The following is an 8,508-nucleotide window of genomic DNA, read 5'->3' as shown; positions in this document are numbered from 1 at the left end:
CAATATAAAAACACTGTATCGTATGTGTATATGTGCTTGTGTTTGCGTGTGAAGAGAGAGAGAGAGAGAGAGAGAGAGAGCGAGAGAGAGAGAGAGAGAGAAATTAAAGGACCCTGCAAACTCATTCTTTCCACTCCTTCCATTCAGGAGCTTTTGCCAAGAACAATAATTAACCTCGTTTGATAGTGACGTCATTCCTTTCAGCAACTGCTGCTCACTTCAGTAGCGCATGCGTGACTCAGTTCACGATTCATCTTCGGGAGAAAACATGACCTCATCATTTTTTGACAAAAGTAAAACACTTTTTTGAAACGTTGGGCGACGCGTTCTAACTCATATTTCGGAGTCGTGTCAGTTATTTTCAAACAGAAGTCCGAGATCTTCCAGTGGATATATTATTTACAAATTTGACATTTCGTGAGTTTTCAAAGATGGTAATTATATATATATATATATATATATATATATATATATATATATATATATATATATATATATATGAATAACTTGATCACGAAGTATATAAAACGTGATGCTATGTATAAATAAAGGTTTTGCCACGGAGGAAAAAATGAAAGGCGAGAGGGCCAAGAACTTTCGGTCTAGCACGACCCTTTACGTTGCGCCTGAGTAAAGGGTCGTGCTAGACCGAAAGTTCTTTCCTCCGTGGCAAAAACCTTATATGTATATATATATATATATATATATATATATATATATATATATATATATATATATATATATATATATATATTGGCTTTTGGCATCCTATATTTTATTGTAATTTTGATTCTTTTTTTTTTTCATTTTTACATTTACAAGGTATGAATTTATTCTCTGAAGGTTTTCAGAAGGTTCGGTAAGTTGTTACTCATTATTAGTCAGTTTGACTTTCTTGTGTCTTTATACTAAGCATCCTTTTAGAAACTGATTTAGCGATTGGAGAATGAATATCGTAATGTAACTTGATTTATTTTCGCTACAGCCACATCTAATCCTATCTATGTAGATAGATAGACAGACAACCAGACTGACAGACAGATATAGATATATAGACAGATAGATAGATAGTCTAGTGTGCGTTTGATTAGCGGACTTACGTTATTTCACAGTCAGAAACTCAAACCATCTGTCTAAGAAACAAAGTCCTGCGAAATAAGTGTGCACGAATATTAACCATAATATCAAGCCGAAAGACAAATTGGCTTTATGGGAATAAATCAATAAAAATATCAACTTCAAACGATCTAATATTTCACCGTGTAAATTTATAATCTGAATCTTACCGAAGTAATATATATATATATATATATATATATATATATATATATATATATATGAATATATGTGTATATATATATATATATATATATATATATATATATATATATATATATATATATATATATATCTATCTATATGAGTTGAGTCTGATCACATCACCGTGAGTCATATATACCCATTAAGCTACGAATGTCCTTTAATATCTAATTCGCTCTACTTCAGAATAGTATATTTTCATGTATGTTAAATGAAGGGGAATTTCTAGTTGATAATAATTTCTTCGGCTCCCCGGAACCAACGACGAAATTACTATCAACTAGAAATTTCCCTTCATTTAACATATGTAAAAATATATTAATTCTGAGGTAGAGCGAATTAGATATTAAAGAGCATTCGTAGCTTCATGCGTATACACAACACACCACCACACAACAACCACACCACACACACACACACAACAAACACACACACATTATTAATAATTATTTATAAATTATTTATTTTTAAATATATATATATAATATTATATATATAATAAATATATATATATTATATATTATATTATATATAAATAATGACAGGTCATGCTTAAACCTTGAATTAACGAAAACAAAATAAATTTTCATGTCACTTAAAGGCATCTTAACTTATCCTAAAAATGATGCCCAGCATATTTATTGTTTACACTGTCCTTACTTTTTTCTGAAACAACGATGAAAAACATTAAATATAAATGTCAATAAGATGAACTGAAGGGAAAGCTCATTGCGCAGGCCACAAAATGGCCTTTAATCCATGTAACATCTATGATTAACCAGCCATTACGATGTAATTAAGGCTGGCTGAACTAACAGCGCAAAGTAGTCAGTCAAATGAGATAATGAGACATTTCGAGAAAAGCTCCATCACGCCAAGCGGGAAAGAAGCCATGAGATTAAATGCCGGAATCCAGAGCGGAGGAAAGTGATCGGGCTCCCAATTGAACAATAAGAAAAACTCGTTCTCCTAAAGGTCGTCAGTGTGGACAAGCAACATCAAGCAGATCATATCACGCGCAAAGAACGAATGTGATGCTAGACTAAGGGAAAAATTATTTTAGTAGTGCCCGAGCAACAGTCGTGATGGATTTTGGATGATGAAATTCTCTCTCTCTCTCTCTCTCTCTCTCTCTCTCTCTCTCTCTCTCTCTCTGTTTGTGTGTGTGTGTGAGTGCGTTTTAAAAACAATGGGAAATAATAATAATCATATAAAAATACGGAAATTCGCTATTAAGTCTCCAACTGTTTACCATTCTTTTTTTATAGAGTGTGAAAACGATTCAGTATAATTATCATGTGAACGTTTGATGTAGCTAAAAAAAAGTAATTCCACGTGAATTTCCCAGAATTCTTGTTTATTTTACGATATTATTATTTTTATACGTTAGGGAGGTGAGTCAGAATATTGATTTACGATAATAATAGGCAGCTTATTCCAGAGGCAACGAAGGGTTTCCAGGTTATTAATTCTGCGGGATTTAACTGCCAACTTCAGGATGAAATATTAGTTTACCTACACTTTAATCTTATGTTTTCGCTGCAGTTACGATTAGAACGCCAAGTATTCAGTTAAAATTTGTAAAAAAAATAAAAAATAAAAATAAAACGTAGCACCCTTTTGCTCTATATTTCATATAAATCAGTGTTACGGAGGCATGTTTAACACCTGAAAATAATAATAACGAAGTTCTGTAGTAATGAAATAAAGGACTCGAATAGCCACGAATGGTAAATGAGTTCATTACATTTTTTCTCATCCACTGTACTGCTTTTTTCTCTCTTCAACTCGCCTATTTTTAGCTGCGCCTTCCTTGTTTTTTTTTTTTTTTTTTTTTTTTTTTTTTTTTTTTTTTTTTTTTTTTGCCGGGCAACTAACGTTGTCATATTTCCCAACGAAGTCCCAACTACCCCCAAAAAAGTAGTAGTTCTCACGGGTGTAGTTCCTGTTCGAAGGATTCTTAAGATATGCGATTTTTTTTTTTTTTTTTTTTTTTTTTTTTTTGTTTTTTTTTTTTTTTTTTTTTTTTTTTTTACTTTAACAGAGGTAGTAACTGCGTTCCAGTCCATCTGGACCCACTGCATGTTTTATGAGGAAGGGCACGAAATCACACTGACCAGAAAAGGTAATGACGGGCGAAGTATTTTGTGTGTCAAAGTTTGTGAGTGATGTTTCTCAGCGCGTGATCGAACGCATTCAAGAGAAAGAAACAAGAACGTATATAGATATAAAAGCAGAGGATATTTTAGTTTCTTACCGAGCGATTGCACGCATTTACGAGCAACATAATCAATTGTAAAAAAATCTAATATTGCAAATATATTCTTAGTGCAGATGAACGGCACTCAGTATTTTTCTTTTGGTGGTTACTCCGATCAATTGGGTATGATAAAGTAATCTCTGTCTCTTTCACCAAACACTCAGGCGATTAAGAATTCCAGGAAAAATGAAAACCTTATTAATAAGTGACCGCTTAATTTCGTTTCCTTCATGACTTTATTCAATGTTGTTGGTGAGCTACGAAGTCAAAATTATTGAAAAAAAAAAAACTAAATTTTTATTAATGAGCCAACCTTTACATGAAACAAAAAAGTATTCAGAGTAGCCTGGATGAATATTTGTTGTATTGCCGTCGGAGAAGTCTGCGTCGCCATACTTTACACACACACACACACGCACACGAAGGGTTTCCTCAGCTCAGTCAGGTACCGACAGGCAGTCCAGCGGCAGGGCAGGCCCACGGTGGGCAGGCCCAAATGTCAAGAGTTAATTGACTGCTGACGTCCTGCTAGGGGTTTCCTGGTACTCACCGGGGACCAGGGTTTAGGCAGGACAACGCACCATCGACTGGATTGGCCTGGAGCTAGTCTGGCCCAGCCCACAAGGTACACATGTGGTCTTGAAGTAGAATACCAGTGACACACAAGAGAGAAATAGTACAGGGAAATGCTCTAAAGGTTACAATATAGGATCAAGGGTTTCAGCATTAAAGAAAAGTCTAGTATGCATCTACTTGGGGCTTCCCAAGTCTACAGTCGTTTTAAAATTATCCAGATAGCAAAGCCAACGAAAAGAGTTGGCACATCAACTACTTCGGGTAGCTGCTGAGAGAAAGAGAGACAGAGAGAGAGATTTTATGGAAGATCTTTTGATATACCTTATCTAAACAGATAGATCTTTTCATTATAGCCCATGAATTTGTCTTTTGCACTGAATAACTTTGTCACCGTCTCCAGTATCACAAATGATTTATTATTATTATTATTATTATTATTATTATTATTATTATTATTATTATTATTATTATTATTATTATTATTATTATTATTATTATTATCATCTCAGAAGGAGACCAGTTTTGAGGCAAACTTTGTTGAAATGAATTGCTTTCTATACCCCACTGTGCTTGTATTTTGCCTTCTCAGCTTGGTGCATGAGTTTCTTTAGTTCAGCACATAATTTATAAAGCAGCTGTCTGAAGTTCATTTATTATCCGGGGCTTCGGCAGTTGTTGTTTTCCTGGTGATGGTTGTCAGGAGAAGGGTTTTTGAGTAGTATTTAACATAAAACTTCCACCATAGAATTGCGAGGGCCTCCTTATAGCAGAGGTAGCGGTGGTCCATGTTGCCATCAAGGATTTTGGTATTCCTTGTGATGTGTTGTATTTAGAGGGTGCTGTCTGTTCCGTCATGAAGGAGGGTGTTGCCGTGTTCCCTCATGCAGTGTTGGTACAAAGCCCCCTCATGCAAAAGGATGGTGATCTTCTTAGAAAAGACCATCATTGTCATACCAATGAAAGAAGGGTGGCATCCATTCTCGGGGCACAGTATTTGTTAGAAGACTCCTCTCCTCTTCATAGGATCACTGCTGACAGAGGGTTCATTCTTTATGAGGTACTGGGCAGTCCTCTAATCCTTATAATAAATTGTAAGGTTGACCATCATGTCTACTTCGGCGGGGGTCACTTGAGCCCAAATGATGTTCTTCAGGGCCTCATCCTTCTTGTATTCTGTATTCATACATCCTATATAGAGTAACTTTATGGTCCTTGAGCCCTCCCGAGAGGCACGGCTCTTCCTCTGATATGACCTGTCGACGCCATTCCTCGACACCCTTTCTACCTGACAGTAAGAATACCCCTTATTGACTGGGTGACATGTTCAAGTTCATCAGAGGTGGCACTCCAGGAAGAGCAGTGGGAGAGGGAACGGCCAATGTAAGCATTTATTACAAACGTTTTGAATTTTTCTAGGCATTGTCCATTGCCATTGAGGCAGACCCTAATGTCAGATGGTTTCCTGCAGGCCTTTGTCATGAAACCTTGGGGAGTGGTAGTAACACGGACGTCCAAGAAGGGGTGATACTATCAGTAGCCCTGCTGCACGTGAAATTAAGGACTGATTCTTTTTCAAATGCTTGACAAAGTATCTCTAACTCGATCTTGTCTGCAACGTTGGCGAAGGTATTGTCTATGTACCTTACGTGCAGGATCCCAAAGTCTGCCCTGTATGTTGCCAACGAGTTCTAATTGGAGACACTTCCTCGAACATTTGAAGAAGAATCAGTCTTTCACTTCCTGGACGTCCATGTTACTATCATTTCCCAAAGGTTTGTAACAATGGTCTACATGAAACTATCTGACTTTGGGCTCTGCCTCAATGCAATGAAAAGTGCCCAGATAAATTCAAAACATCTGTAATGAATGCCCACATCGGTGGTGCCCTCTACCACTGCTCTTCCTGGAGTGCCACCTCTGATGAAATCAAACATATTGCTCAGACACAAGTCAACAAGGGGAATTCTTATTATCAAGTAGTAAGGGTGTTGAGGAACTGCTCCAACAGTGGTATTAGTGGGAGAGCCATGCCCCTCAGGAGGGCACAAGGACTATAAAATTATACTGCATGGGTTACATGAATACAGAATACAAGAAGGACGAGGCAGCCCTGAAGAACATCATTAAGGCTTATGTAACCCCTGCCGAAGTAGACACAGCGGTCAATCTTACAATCTATTATAAGGATCAGAGGACTGTCCAGTACCTCATGAAGAGCAGCCCTTCCATCAGCAGTGAACCCATGAAGAGGTGAGGAGTCTTCTACCGAATGCTGTGCCCCAAGAATGGATACCACCATTCTTACGTTGATATGACCGACTCACATTTTTGTGAGGATCGCCATCCATCTGCATGAAGGGGCAGTATACCAAAACTGCATGAGAGAACATGGCAGAGCCCCCAATGCCAACAGATTGTAAGGAACACCAGAAACCTCAACAGCGATATGGACCACTGCTGCCTCTGCTTAAAGAGGCTCTCGCCATTCTATGGTGGAAGCCTACATTAAGTATAACTCAAGAAACCCTCCTCCTACTGACCACCATCAGGACAACAACAAGGTACGCCTTGAGACAATGACACAGCTGCCCTCCTCTTCAAGCCACAAGCAGAGCCAACCAATCAAAACCTACGTCAGTCTTGCAGCCAATAGGAGACCTTCCGAGATTATGAATGACCAATGAAAAATCGCCCCCCTTCTTTTATAAACTCGCTTTCAGGTATAAATACGCCCTGTATTTAGAAATCAACAGAAAACTGCTCAGAGAAAGAACCTGTCTTCAGGGACTACCGGAGTAACACATTTCGAATTATGGAAGAAGCGAACAAGACCTATGACAGGGAGCAAGACAGAGTAGTAGAAGAGGCACTGCAACAGAAAAGAGAGGACATCATACCTCATCCCAGAGTAGACACCAGCAGGCTAGAGCCAACAATTCTATGACAAAACCAGTGGAACTAAATGAAATTAAAAGCCTCCACAGAAGAGAGAAGCGGAAACCACCGGGAAAGTCAAGCATTAACAAAGTTATTATATAATACTCTCAGATATTATGCTGGATATCGCCAAAGGAAATAACAAATGAGAAGTTAAGCAGTGGATATTATGGTGACCTGTACAAGACAGGCGTGATAAGCCTAACCAAATCAAGGAAAGACTCCAGGCAGGTGAGGAAATACTGAACAGTTGCCATCCTGGAACTTCCTGGGAAAATTGTGGAGGCCTTTTTAAAAACTAGCTTGTTAGATTCTTCCAGAACAATGACCCAACCAACAAAAACCAATATGGGTTCACCAAGGGAAGGGGAACCCAGCTGGCCACAATTGTCCTATAAGAGACCATTGCTGTCCCAAACTAAAGGCCATGGGTGCAACATGGTCTCAAGAGACATTGCTAAGGCCTTTGGCAAGGTCTGGCACAGTAATCTTAAATTCAGGTTGCTGGGGACCAGCTTACCTGACCTTATAGTGAGACTAGTATTATGTAGCTTCCTGGATAACAGGAAAGCACAAATCAGAATGGGAAAGTAACTGGACCAGATTTTCCACTCCTAAGTGGAGTGCCACAAGGAAATGTGCTGGCCCCCATCCTGTTCAATTTCTACACCCCAAATGTCCCTTCCCCTCAGCTGGCTGCCATTAGATTATCTTTGCAGATGTAAGCGCTCAAATAATCACATACCCTAACAAAAGAAGTAAACATATGCTGGCCTTGAGAACTGCCAGAGAAATAAAAAAGGTAAAAGATTATGAGAAGAGGTAGAAGATATCTACTAGCCTGGAGAAGTTCCAGCTCCTGTCTAGATCAACAGGCAAACCAGGGGATGAAGTCGTGGAAGATAGCTTGATCCCTTTCAGAAACAACATCAAGGTCTTGGGAGTCACGTTCACCATGAGTGACCTGGAACAGCACATGCTGAACTATTTTAGAAGAGCAGATGCCATGTCCAAAAGGATCAGAAGGTTCAGGGCTGTCTCCACAAAAACTTAATCTAATGCTGTACAAAATGTTGGTGAGACCTCATCTTCCTCTATTTTGCGCATCCTGTTCTCTTAACCCTTTTTCTGCATGTCATTTGCTATGTTATCTTTCCATCTGAATTTTGGCCTTCCCCTCCTCCTCCTCCCAACCATCTCCATGTCCTCGACCCTTCTACACACATGATCCTCTCTCCACATGGCATGACCAAATCACTGCAATCTTCTTTGCTGAATCTTCTTTGACACTTCTAACTCCACACATCCATCTCAATGTCCTCATCTCTGCCACTGCTATCTTATTTTCTTGAGCCTTCTTTATTGACCATGTCTCAGCCCCTTACACTATCGCTGGTCTAACTACACTTTTATAA

The sequence above is a fragment of the Macrobrachium nipponense genome, chromosome 33 (assembly GCF_015104395.2).
Source record: "Macrobrachium nipponense isolate FS-2020 chromosome 33, ASM1510439v2, whole genome shotgun sequence".
Taxonomy (NCBI): Eukaryota; Metazoa; Arthropoda; class Malacostraca; order Decapoda; family Palaemonidae; genus Macrobrachium; species Macrobrachium nipponense.
The sequence above is the reverse complement of the archived record's forward strand: the minus strand, read 5'-3'. Positions refer to the sequence as shown.